The sequence below is a fragment of the Musca autumnalis genome, unplaced genomic scaffold (genome assembly GCF_047663935.1).
Source record: "Musca autumnalis isolate F117 unplaced genomic scaffold, ASM4766393v1 scaffold_2, whole genome shotgun sequence".
Lineage (NCBI taxonomy): Eukaryota > Metazoa > Arthropoda > Insecta > Diptera > Muscidae > Musca > Musca autumnalis.
In genome coordinates, this window is record NW_027411755.1 from 189,602,642 (window position 1) to 189,616,409 (window position 13,768).

Below are 13,768 nucleotides of genomic sequence, written 5' to 3' on the forward strand. Positions count from 1 at the left end.
TATAACGGTACACCCCGATTTACGGTATTTTGACGTTTTTAGCTACATTTTCAGACCAATTTAGCTATAAATTGATATTTAGGGTTCTTAAGTGTCAGTAAACTTATATAACAAAACTTGTGGACATAGGTCCACGTTTTGGTATAGCCCCCATATAACGGTACCCTCCGATTTACGGTATTTTGACGTTTTTAGCTACATTTTCAGACCGATGTAGCTATAATTTGACACTTAGGGTTCTTAAGTGTCAATAAACTTATATAACAAAAGTTGTGGACATAGCTCCACGTTTTGGTATAGCCCCCATATAACGGTACCCCCCGATTTACGGAATTTTGCCGTTTTTAGCAACATTTTCAAACCGATTTAGCTATTATTTGACATTTAGGGTTCTGAAGTGTCAATAAACTTACATAACAAAAGTTGTGGACATAGGTCCATGTTTTGGTATAGCCCCAAAACAAACCTCCCGATTTTCCGTACCTTAGCTTTATTTTTTGGACGAACTTTCTGTAATTTGAAATTTAAAAGCCAACAAAAATTGTTCACAAAAAGTTCATATTTTCGTATAGCCCACATACCTCCGAACTAGCTGATAATGACATTTGAAGTTCCCACGTTATGTACCGATTTTCGGTATTTTGAAGATTCTAGCTACAATTTTTAACCGAATTAGGAGTTATTTGACGTTAAAGGCTCCCATCAAAAACTGTCAACATAGGTCCATGTTTTATTATAACCCCTATATAACGGTACCTCCCAATTTCTAGCCCACCAAAAATTGTCAACATACATAGTTAGATATAGGCACCATAAAAAAGGGCCTACCGAATGAAACATTTTATGTACATTATCTGACATTTTAACGTACCCACTTAAAGTTGGGGACAGGAATGAAAACTAATTATTCCATTTTAGTTCAGAATATTTTATGGTGGAGGGTATGAAAAGTTCGGCCCGGCCGAACTTAACGCTTTTTTACTTGTTAATTTTTGTCTTACCTCTTCCACCTTATGAGAGTCGTTTATTGTTATTAGATCTTCCAACACTTGAAAGAAGACGTTTCATGTTACGAGCATTATTTATTATTAAATTATTACGCGGTCATATTGATTCTCCATTTCTCACTTCTGAAATAAACTACAATGTTCCTTCTCGTAGAACACGTAATTTTGAACCATTAAAGTTATCGATTGCAAGAACTAACTATGAATTGAATAGCCCAATTAGATCTCTCTGTGCAATTTATAACAGCGTATGTAACTCTATTTGTTTAAATAATTCATTAGAGAGAATTAAAAATTTGAAACTACTTATGTAATTTTTTACTATATAACGTACGATGTGCATCATTACTTTGTATTTTGTATTTTACATGTAAGAGCTCATTTTTACGGCATCTTATATACAACTCCCTCTGCGGAACTAGTAGAACCGGCCTTTGAGCAATAGTTGTCAACATTCATTTTAGATCTTGTTTTACTTTCAACTAAGAATCTCAAAAATACCGAAAATTGGGAGGTACTGTTATTGGGGGCTATACCAAACCATGGACCTATGTTGACGATTTTTGGTAGAGAACTTTCGTATCCACTGAGAACCTAAAAATTCAAATTACAGCCGGTTCGGTTAAAAATTATAACTAAATTCCTCAAAATCTGGAAAATCGGGATTTTTTATTCTTACAGCAGCACAAGAATTGGAAGACATCTGAACGGGTTTAGCTGGACAGTGCAGCGTGTCGTGTAAAGAATCATTGTCCACATGCGGGGGTCGTGTTGTATTTTTAGGTGCAATACCAATTGAGTCTGCACGGTTGGGCCTTAATTGTGGTAAAACCACTCGTGCTTGCCTTGACAGCTAGCGTTCTTCTGCTGACATGGTGGGGCGTTGTCTACACAAACAACATACACATTACATATTTTACTGTCCTGCGCAACTGCACCAGCTATTCAAGGCTGATATTAAAGTTCCCGTTTATACCTTTGCACCTCTCTATCTAGGTGATGAAATTACTTGTTGCCGAAGCTTTTCCATTGGAACATTGCAGGGATGCTAATGGCGATTGCAGCAATGCAAATGGTGAACATCGTACCAGAAGATTTATCGGCGTATATCTTTATATTCCTCAGAGAAGAAGAGATAAAAAGTTTCGTAAGATATCACCCCATTTTGGAGAACTACCTCTTTTATTGCACGGGTCTTTTGCTGTACGGAACTTTTTAGTTCTAAATTCGACCAACGACTTACGTCCACACATACAGTCTAAGGTAGTCATCTCTATGTCTTCGAACAGCTTTGCATTATTGAAGGTATCGAAGTTTAGGATCAGTGGGAGGGGATTACTACATCTCGTACAATCATCTCAGGTCAAATTACAGCTAGTTCGGTTAAAAAATGCAGCTAAAATCCTCAAAATACGGAAAATCGGGAGGTACTGTTATATGAAGGCTATACCAAAACATGGACCTATGTTGACAACTTTTAGTGGAGAATTTTGGTGACCACTAAGAACCTCAAAAGTCAAATTATAGCTAGTTCGGTTAACATTTGTAGTTAAAATCCTTAAAATACGGAAAACCGGGAGGTACCGTTATATGGGTGCTACACCAAAACATTGACCAATATCATCGAACTTGACCTGCCTGCAAACAAAAGACGCATATTTCCTACATTTCATCGCCCTATCCCCATTTCTGTGGATGCTAGAGTGATTACAACTGACGGACGGACAGAAATGCTTAGATAGGTAATGCATTACAGGGCCGCAAATGATTATTTGCATACGTTACCAACCGAAAAACAAACTTAACCCAGCAAAAATACTCATTGCAAAACCCCCTCCTAACCCATTATTTTAACAAGGGTATGTCGCGCCAAGTTAATAGTTATTTTTGGCCACTTATATAAGAAGTTAAATAAAAGTCGCGACTACTTATATAAGTGGCGAAAAAATAACTACTTATTTTGCGTAACATCCCCTTGTTAAAATTATGGGTTAGTAGGGTTTTTAATGAGTATTTTTGCTGGGTAATATACCCTCCATAATATGTTGGAGGGTATAACTATGTCAGTGAGCTTTTTGCATGCAGGGATCTTCGATCTTTCACTGTACACATAACAATTTTGTGGGTGTGCATTTTTCACGATGGTCTTTGTTTTGACCCGTGCTGAGTCAGAAGTACCTCGCGCCATGGGTCTGCTTCGTTTAATATATCGGGTACCACCATAAGTTACGTTGGTAAGATGTCATTACATATGGACTGGTTGTGATAGGAGTTATTTTGCTGATTGCTGCTCCAGAACATCTCCCAGCGTATCTCCAACTTCGCAGTGTCCGGAATACAAAACATCTCCGCAATCTCCCCAAGTACAACAAATCTAATACCACATATTGTTGTGCAGATACCCGGAAACACATCGTACCTGCAATTCAATTGCAACGGTCTCCGCATCAACGACTTTATGAGGCGGAGAAACATCATGACCGCCGCTACCTGTACCGTCACCTGTATCTTTTAACGTTGTTATGTCTGTCCATACAGAGGTACAGAAGTCTGCCTATACCCCATTTAAAATGTTACAGTCGTCCCTGTTACAGTCGTACTTTTCTAAACCATGGAAAAGCTGGTAAGGGAGCTATCCACTCCCTCAGAAGCTGAGAGCATTTTCTTTTTTGCGCTGCAGCTGCTCGCTAAATCCCTTCCCCTTGAAGTCAAAAGGCTTGCACAGGCTGAAATATTGGCGAAACTACCCCAAGCGATTGAGTAAATTTTGGGCAGCTGTAAAATCACTCTCAAATCCGGGAATAAAGAATGATAAAATGACATTTATTTTCAACATCGTGTTATTGACAGATTCTTTTTTAACTCTATTTTCCTGAGGAATATCTATTCATATATAAAATCGAGAAATCTTCTGGCATGCTATTCACCATTTGCAGTGCTGAAATACAAAATCCGATTCAGTGTTATCGCCATGAACATCCCTGCAATCTTCCCATGGACAGACTTCGCCAACCAATGATGTCTAGAGAGAGAGAGAGAGAGAGAGAGAGTGGTGCAAAGGTATAAACGGGAACTTTAATATCAGGCTTGAATATCACTAATGTTGATAAAGTTGCGCAACTCAGTATATACGCAATGTGTATGCTGTTTGTGGAGATAACTCCCCACCATGTCAGCAGAAGAACGCTAGCTCTCAAGGCAAGCACGATTGGTTTTATCACAATTAAGAGCTGAACGGGGGTGACGTAGGGGATGGAAGATACCAAGCAACGGTCCTGACCGGTTTTAACATGGCAAAGCCCAGGATTTATCTTGGTCCCTCTTTCATCTCAAGTGGACACTGACCTCCCCGTGGTGTCACCTGGGGAACTGCCTTTAACACCCGTTAAAGGTAGTGAGCTAACATGTGCCGCGCGTTCTCCCATAAGAACGTTAAAAACTTGGGTTTGGGCGTCGGGTTAGTAACCCTCCCCTAGGAAAAACAGCCTACTATGAAAAAACGAAAGAAAAGAAAAAGAAACCCCTCTAAAGTTGACGAACCCCGCAAACGTTTTATGGACCATGATCTGCGAATCTGCACCTGGAATGTTCGCACTCTTTATAAAGAAGGTGCAGTCTTCGCATTGGCAGACGTACTTGAAAAGTACAAGACCGATATTACTGTCATGCAGGAAATACGATGGATTGGGAAAGGCGTCACAACAACACCTAAAGGTGATGCACTGTATTATAGCTGCCATGACGTAAAGCATGAGTTTGATTGTGGATTCGTAGTTAGTCGGAGACTAAAACATCTGGTATCCAGCTTCACCCCAGTGAATGAAAGATTTGCTGCAATTCGAATAAAAGCTAAATTCTTCAACATCAGCTTTATTTGCGCTCATGGTCCCACTGAAGAAAAGGACGAACAGACCAAAGATATATTTTACGAGCGCTTAGAAGAAACATATGACCGCTGCCCTGCCCTTGACATTAAAATCATTCTAGGCGATTTTAATGCCAAAATTGGAAAGGAGAATATCTTTGGCCCAACAGTCGGGAAATTCAGTCTCCACAGTGAAACATCTGACAATGGTATGAGGCTGATAGACTTTGCAGCTGCAAAAAACATGGTAGTTAGCAGTACCAGATTTAATCATCTCGATATTCATAAGGGCACCTGGCTGTCTCCAGATCAGAAAACAAGAAACCAAATTGATCATGTTGTGATAGATGAAAGACATTCATCGAGCGTGTTGGATGTACGATCGTTCCGAGCCGCAAACATTGATTCGGACCACTACCTTGTTGCAGCAAAGGTACGCACCCGCTTAAACGTAGCAAACAAAGTACGAACAGACACAACACGAAAGTTAGACATCGGTAAGCTGCAATCACAACAGACAGCCACAGCATATTCCACTCAACTAGCCCAATTGCTTAATCAAAGCACTCCTCATCCCGATAACATATCAGCGCAATCGAAAAGCATTACCCACTCCATGCAAACAGCCGCAAAATCCATACTTGGATACCAGAGACCTCCACCAAGGAATCCATGGTATGATGAGGAGAGTCGTGCTGCCACCGAAGAGAAAAATGCGGCATATAGCGCTACTTTACAATCCGTAGCAACGCGTAGCGAACGAGAGAGATACAGGGAGAAAAGGAGAGAGGAGAAACGTCTTTTCCGCAGGAAAAAGAGAGAGATGGAAAAGCGGGAGTGTGAAAAAATCGAGATGTACAGGAGCCACAATGAAGTCCGAAAATTCTACCAAAGAGTCAAGCATCAAACTGATGGCTTTGGTACAGGCATATCCTCCTGTAGAGACCAGCAAGGTAATTTGGTAACTGATACAGATAGTGTTCTCAGGATATGGAAAATCTGTTGGTATCCAATAGCAGCGAAGACGACGAAGATACCACAGTCCCAATCCCAGAAGATGGTATTGAATGTATACCGCCCAGCCAAGATGAGGTAAGGACAGCAATAAATCGGCTGAAGAATAATAAGGCAGCAGGGGCCGATGGCTTACCAGCCGAGCTGTTCAAAACCGGAGGCGACACGCTGATATGGTGTATTCATCAGCTAGTTAGCACCATCTGGCAGGAAGAACGAGTACCCGACGATTGGAACCTGAGTATCCTGTGCCCCGTCCACAAGAAGGGAGATAAGACTATAGGGGCATAAGTCTACTCCCTATTGCCTACAAGATCGTGTCAAGGATATTGTGCGAACGACTAAAGCCTATGGTCAACGAGATAATTGGACCATACCAATGCGGCTTTAGACCTGGCAAGTCCACCATTGACCAGATTTTTACCCTGCGGCAAAACCTGGAGAAGACCCAAGAGATGCAGATTGACACCTACCACCTTTTTGTCGATTATAAAGCAGCCTTCGACAGCCCGATGCGTTCAAAGGTATTCCAAGCCATGTCTGAATTTGGTATCCCCGCAAAGCTCATCCGGCTTTGTAAAATGACTTTAACTGACACGAGGTCCTCAGTTAAAATAAGAAAGAACCTCTCCGAAGAGTTTGGTACCAAAAGAGGTTTCAGACAAGGAGACAGCCTTTCGTGTGACCTCTTCAACATCCTGCTAGAAAAGATTATACTTGAGGCAAACGTCAATAGAAGTGGCACAATCTACACCAATAGTCACATGTTACTTGCTTATGCTGATGATATAGATATCATGGGCCGATCAGTAAAAGAAGTAACTGATACCTTTATAAAGGTCGAAGGGGAATCTGCTAGAGTGGGTCTGGCGGTAAACGGTGAGAAGACCAAGTTGATGGTGTCGACGCGCAGTGCATCCATTGAGCTCGGACCGACTGTGGATGTTGGTTCCTATAATATTGAGGTAGTAAAAGACTTCGTCTACCTCGGCACCTCCGTAAACACAACAAACGACATCAGTTGTGAAATAAAAAGAAGAATTGTATTGGCCAACAGATGCTACTTTGGTTTAAGTAAGCAGTTCAAAAACAAAGCCACATCTCGTCAAACAAAAATAACGCTCTACAAAACACTGATACTACCCGTGCTGATGTATGGCTCCGAAGCCTGGGTACTTGCGCAAGCAGACATGGCAGTGCTTGGTGTGTTTGAGAGAAAAATTCTTCGAAATATCTACGGACCAATCTGCGTTGACGGTGAATATCGACGTCGCATGAACCACGAGCTGTATCTGCTATACAACGACATCAATATTGTTAAACGTATCGAGATGCAGCGATTGCGTTGGCTAGGCCATATCATAAGAATGAGCGATGATGAACCCGCTAAAAAGGCGTATGAATACATGCCACATGGCGGTGCACGCAGAATTGGCAGGCCAAGGAATAGATGGCGCAAACAAGTGGATGATGAGATTAAAAGGCGCGGTATTCCAGAGTGCGAAGCAACAAATAGAGAGGAATGGAGATCTCTTCTTAGTTCGGCCTATAGAACAAATGTTCTGTAATGGGCCAGCTAAGTAAGTAAGTAAGTAGTTGTAAGATAAGGGAACTACTGTCTAACATATACTACATAAGTCTGACCGGACGGCTAAAATATATATTAATAAAAAATCAATAAATAAATAAATTACGTGGAATACTAGTGTCCAGGGGTAGTGGTGTAGGGTATCACATGGTCGACCCCGTCCGACTATATCCCACTCTTACTTGTTTAAACTTTTATTTTTGCTAAATATCTATTCTTCAAAGTAATGAACGTAACCACTTGAATATATATTCGTTATCAATTCAATCCGATTTATTTTTTGTGTTTAATGATGCCTCTTTTGCTATGTTTTTGCCTTACTACCAAAATATGTATTCTTTGCAATTGGATTTTGTGCCGCAGACACTTCAGATACATAAAGACGGTTTATTATTCTTAGACATAATATTCGATAAGTCATTAAGTGTTGTAATGGTTGTAAATCCCAAAGAGAAGATAATACTTGTATATTATCTGTGTGCCCGTTTGTCTGTCAAAAAATCTCAATGTCTACTGTGGACATGTCTGTCTACATTGTCATGCCATATCCAAAGTGAAATCACTGCAGGGCTTTGTTTTTTTTCATCTCTCTTATAACGAACTACTACATAAATGTTATATTGATATGACAAGCAAAATGAGCTAAACCTTGAATGAAAGAAGGAGTCAAAGTGGAGAGAAAGAAGTGAGGCAGCAATAATTTTTATCTGGAATTTTGATATTTCCCCAAAAAAATTCAGTTGTCATTCACTTGTGTGCATGTACATTTATGTAATGTCATATGTATGTATGTGTGTGTATGGCGATGTATCATCATTACCATTATCATTATTTCTTCTTTTCTGCCAGTCTAAGCATATTTTTGTAGACATATTCGATTGATATTGACTCAGTCCATAGCCATTCGTAAGTACATGCTTTATTTCGCATTGAATGTCATTCATTGGGGGATTGATGTTGTTGTTGTTTGTTTGTTTATTATTGCCAATATTTTTTTACTGAATTTTCGATAAATAGCCAAAAGTTGTCAAATAAAAATTCCATTACATGTCTGTTGTAACTAATAATTTCCACTCAATTTGTTTAATACTAAACAATGTTGGTTGCCCAAATTGGTAAAAGTAATATCAACAACATTTTTAGAACTTAAAGTTGAAATTGGTATTTCTGAGAAATTTTTAATAAATTAAACGAGAAATTCATTGCAAACACTAGTTATAGATAGATTTCATGAATTATAGTCTAATTTCGAAACCAAATTCGTAATGCGTCATATTTTTACGTCATTATCTTATAATGAAATGTTGTTAAAAAATAAATGGCAAGTGAAGTAAAATCTGTAATGTTTTTAGATTGAGGCAGATTATAGTTATATCAATCCTTTTTAATGCCTTTGTTCGAAAGAAATAAGCAGACATCGGATTTCTGCATATTTTTGAAAATTATAATGCATTTAATTCGTTTGTTAAACAATAGAAGCTGGAGCTTTGTACGTATTATTTATTATTTTCAATATGACATCGCATTTCTATCATTGGAACGATATAATTCTAAATAATAACATAGTTACAATTGGTTGAAACTTAAAAAATATGCAAAAATCCGATGTCAGAAAATAAGATATAAGGACATATCTAGTCGTTTGTGCAATTGTTCGTATAATTATTACGGTTAGGTTTAATTTATTAGTCATACGTTAAGGGTACAATGTAATGTGCAGCTTAGAAAATATGAATATTAAAAAAACAAGTAAGAGGGGGCTAAAGACGGACGAGCCGACCATGTGATACCCTACACCACTTCCTCTGGGCACTAGTTTTCCACGGAATTTATTTTATATGATTGCAACACGTTATGTTATTGATCTAATTAATTAATATTATTGTGTGTCCGTCCCTCTTATCCCACCTAAAGACTGAAATTTGTTATTTAGTCTTCCATGTGGTTATAAAATATTCCAGAAGAGAATTATCAGTGTAGGTCTTCGGGTTCCTTTATCCCCCATAGAAGCATATCTCTTGATTTGCGCTATTTGGATGGGTTTCCGCTAGAAATTTGTAGGCATAGATCGACGTTTTGACATAGCTCCCATTGAACGGTATCTCCTGAATTTCAATACTACTCATGATGGAGGGTATAACAAATTCGGCCTGGTCGAACTTATCGCTGTTCTTACTTGTTATTCTCGATGTGCGGGAATAAAATTAAATCATTGGCACCAAATAATAACCCACGTTTTGTCCGTTCTAAAAGTTATTGGTTTAAATCGATGTGTGGGAACTCATATTGTCATTCGACATTTCTTGTTTTGTTTTTCCAATTTCTCCGGATACTCCAAGCAAACAAATTGTAGTGCACCACTCAGAATTAACCGTCCTACGTTACCCAAGCTGGACAGTTTTGCCGAAGGAACAGGTGACCATCGGTTTCGAAGTGCTTCTTCCATGAACACACACACATGGTCGATTGTTCTTTTTTTCGGGCTCATACACATAGATCCACGATTCGCCACTTATGATGCTCTTACAAAATTATTTTCAAAGCACCGTGATCGCATTTATTGAAAATTTCTTTGCACCATACGACAATAGCCTATTTTTTGGGCGATTGTAAAATTATTCTGGATCCAACGAGAAAACATAAAATTCTAAGAAGACCTGGTCTTCTCACAAAGGCATATTTTGAGGAGTCATTACATAAATTTAGATAAAATCGTAATTATTAGATGATTCTATAAAATCTAGAAAGGACATCAGAATCTAGATATTCATTGATAGATTTTAGCTCTGTTCCTTTACGTGCAAGAATCTTCAAGTTTTACAACTTTTTACTCGAAAAGCGTTCCATTACTTCAGACACCATACAATTCATATGGAAGTAGATTATAACTTTTGCTACTTTTGCCAGTTTTACCATTTTCAAAAGTAAAGGAACATACCATTTATTAGTCATATTTTGTTGGCCCGTTTTGTGACAAACACGTCAGTTTTTTTTAAGCCAAACATTAATATTTTGACATTTTCTGTTAACCATTTCCGTAAAATGTAATATTTTTTACAAAATCGATATAGTTTTCCAGTTGACACCGAAAAGCGCTTTTATAAAAAGAGGGTTTCGTATACAAGAAATCAATTTGATCACATTGTGATAGATGGAAGACATTCATCGAGCGTGTTGGATGTGCGTTCGTTCCGAGGAGCAAAGATAGACTCGGACCACTACCTTTTTGCAGCAAAGGTACGCACCCGGTTAAACGTAGCAAACAAAGTACGAACAGACACAACACGAAAGTTAGACATCGGTAGGCTGCAATCACAACAGATAGCCACAGCATATTCCACTCAACTAGCCCAATTGCTTAATCAAAGCACTCCTCATCCCGATAACATATCAGCGCAATGGCAAAGTATTGCCCACTCCATGCAAACAGCCGCAAAATCCATACTTAGATACCAGAGACCTCCACCAAGGAATCCATGGTATGTTCAGGAGTGTCGTGCTGCTACCGAAGAGACAAATGCGGCATATAGGACTACTTTACAATCCGTAGCAACGCGTAGGGCACGAGAGAGATATCGGGAGAAAAGGAGAGAGGAGAAACGTTTTTTCCGCAGGAAAAAGAGAGAGATGGAAAAGCGGGAGTGTGAAAAAATCGAGATGTACAGGAACCAGAATGAAGTCCAAACAATTCTACCAAAGAGTCAAGCACACGCACATTTCCTGTAGAGACCATCAAGGTAATTTGGTAACTGATACAGATGGTGTGCTCAGGATGTGGAAAGAGCATTTTTCAAAACTGTTGGTATCCAATACCAGCGAAGACGAAGACATACCGCCCAGCTTAGATGAGGTAAAGACAGCAATAAATCGGCTGAAGAATAATAAGGCAGCAGGAGCCGATAGCTTACCAGCCGAGCTGTTCAAAACCGGAGGCGACACGCTGATAACGTGTATTCATCAGCTAGTTAGCACCATCTGGCAGGAAGAACCCAGCAAAATGTTCGATGCCAAAGATTCTATTCAATGATGGGTGCAAGTGATCTGGCATGTCATCTTTTTAGCATCTTCATCGATGAATTTTATATGAGCGTGGACCCCAAAAGATGCTATTCATTTTTGGATTCAAAGCATGTCATTTACGCCAATGTTTTGACATGTCATTTTCACCAATGCTTTGGCATGTCATTTCCACCAATGATTTTGCATATCATTTTCATCAACCCTTGGCAATGACATTATCATTAAGACGAAAGTTTTAACAACGTTGGTTGTGATTTCGAGTCTCCGACAACACCAAGCCTATTGTAATTAAATAATCTTATATATTTAGAAAAATGTGTATAAATAAAAACACAAAATTCATGTTTATTGGATCGATGGAATGGGTTGAAATGCTGATGAAAAGATCGGATTTTGCTCGACTTCCTTTGCGTTGTTTCAAATGCTAATGAAAACATCGGATCTTTCACGACTTTGTTTGAACCAATGCAAAAGATGCCATGAAATCACGTCATCGCATGGAACCCCTTCCTTCAAATTTTGCTGGGAACGAGTACCCGACGATTGAAACTTTAGTATCATGTGCCCAGTCCACAAGAAGGGAGATAAGACTGTATGCTCTAACTATAGGGGCATAAGTCTACTCCCTATTGCCTACAAGATCGTGTCAGAGATATTGTGCGAACGACTAAAGCCTAGGGTCAACGAGATAATTGGACCATACCAATGCGGCTTTAGACCTGGCAAGTCCACCATTGACCAGATATTTAAACTGCGGCAAATCCTGGAGAAGACCCAAGAGATGCAGATCGACACCTACCACCTTTTTGTCGATTATAAAGCAGCCAGCAGCATTTGGTATCCCCGCAAAACTCATCCGGCATTGTAAAATGACTTTAACTGACACGAGGTCCTCAGTTAAAATAGGAAAGAAACTCTCCGAAGAGTTTAGTATCAAAAGAGGTTTCAGACAAAGAGAGAGCTTTTCGTGTGATCTCTTTAACATCCTGCTGGAAAAGGTTACACGAGAGGCAAACGTCAAGAGAAGTGGCACAATCAACACCAATGGCTTGCTTGCTTATGCTGATGATATAGACATCATGGGATGATCAGTAAAGGAAGTAACTGATACCTTTATGATAGCCAAGGAGAATCTGCTAAAGTGGGTCTGGCGGTAAACGGTGAAAAGACAAAGTTAAAGTTAATAACTGTGGAAGTTGGTTCCTATAATTTTGAAGTAGTAAAAGACTTCGTCTACCTCGGCACCTCCGTAAACACAACAAACGACATCAGTTGTAAAATAAAAAGAAGAATTGTACTGGACAACAGATGCTACTTTGGTCTAAGTAAGCAGTTTAAAAGCAAAGCCACATCTCGTCAAACAAAAATAACGCTCTACAAAACACTGATACTATCCGTTCTGATGTATGGCTCCGGGGTTTGAGAGAAAAATTCTTCGAAAGATCTACGTTAACGGTGAATATCGACGTCGCATGAACCACGAGCTGTATCTGCTATACAACGACATCAATATAGTTAAACGTATAGAGATGCAGCGATTGCGTTGGCTAGGCCATATCATAAGACTGAGCGAAGATGAACCCGCTAAAAAGGCGTATAAATACGGACCACTTGGCGGTGCACGCAGAAATGGCAGGCCAAGGAATAGATGGCGCAAACAAGTTGATGAAGAGATGAAAAGGCGCGGTATTCCGGAGTGCGAAGCAACAAGTAGAGGGAAATGGAGATATTTTCTTAGTTTGGCCTATTGAACAAATGTTCTGTAATGGGCCAGCTAAGTAAGTTAGTTTTTTGGATAAAATTCATTAAAAATGGTTTTTAAGGCTCTCGAAACATTGTAAAATATTGGCTTACATCCATTTTAAAACCTTTTCACGAATTGCTTATAATTTTAACCGCATGCAGTTTTTACGATTTGTATTGCCCCCTCACTTTCACATATTTTGAAAACTTAAAGATTTTCTCACGGGGAAGAGTTACTTCCAAAATTTACTCGTGCGAAGAAAAAAAAAACACCAAAACCGACAAAATCCTTCTAAATTGTATTTTGTTGCCCCTTTTGAATGTAAGATTCAGTAGAAATAATATAGATATGAATGTTACTTCATATTTCTGTTTCGTAGTTGAGTACTAATGCCCATTCTAAAGAATATGTTAGGAAAGCCAAATACCTTGACTCCGAAACCCTGAACAAAACAATAGAAACAAAATGTTAGTATGCAGAGAGTCTGTAATCGATACAATGGAAAATATTTCGCAATTTTATAGTTTGAT

At 39.1% G+C, this 13,768-nt stretch overlaps 1 protein-coding gene across 1 annotated transcript in view; it reads right to left on the reverse strand.

The window, feature by feature from the left end:
- beat-IIIa (beaten path IIIa) overlaps nt 1-13,768 on the reverse strand; it is a 442,078-nt gene that overhangs the window by 364,371 nt on the left and 63,939 nt on the right. The gene's annotated exons all lie outside the window — the stretch shown is intronic.